This window comes from Rhincodon typus, unplaced genomic scaffold (assembly GCF_021869965.1).
Source record: "Rhincodon typus isolate 14 unplaced genomic scaffold, sRhiTyp1.1 hic_rhity00000082, whole genome shotgun sequence".
Taxonomy (NCBI): domain Eukaryota; kingdom Metazoa; phylum Chordata; class Chondrichthyes; order Orectolobiformes; family Rhincodontidae; genus Rhincodon; species Rhincodon typus.
This window is the reverse complement of record NW_025965720.1, coordinates 40,739-41,379: the sequence shown is the minus strand read 5'-3', so window position 1 is coordinate 41,379 and position 641 is coordinate 40,739.

Sequence of the window (641 nt, the reverse complement as noted above, 5' to 3'; positions counted from 1 at the left end):
AGTCAGACACACACAGTCAGACACACACAGTCAGACACACACACACAGACCGACAGACACACAGACCGACAGACACACACAGACCGACAGACACACACAGACAGTCAGACAAACACAGACAGTCAGAGACACCCACACAGACAGAAACACACACACACAGTCAGACACACACAGACAGACAGACAGACCCACACACAGACAGTGAGACACACACACACAGACAGAAAGAAACACACAGACAGTCACACACACACACAGACACACACACACACAGACAGTCAGACACACACAAAAAGTTAGACACACACACAGACAGTCAGACGCACACACACAGACAGAAAGAAACACACAGACAGACACACACACACACACAGACACACACACACAGACAGTCAGACACACACACACAGACAGTCAGACGCACGCACACACACACAGACAGTCACACGTGCACAGTCAGACAGACACACACACACAGACAGTCAGACACACACAGACAGTCAGACACAGACAGACACACACGCAGTCAGACACACACACAGACAGTCAGACACACACACACCGACAGACAGACACACACAGACAGTGAGTCAGACACACACAGACAGTGAGTCAGACACACACTGACAGTCAGACACACA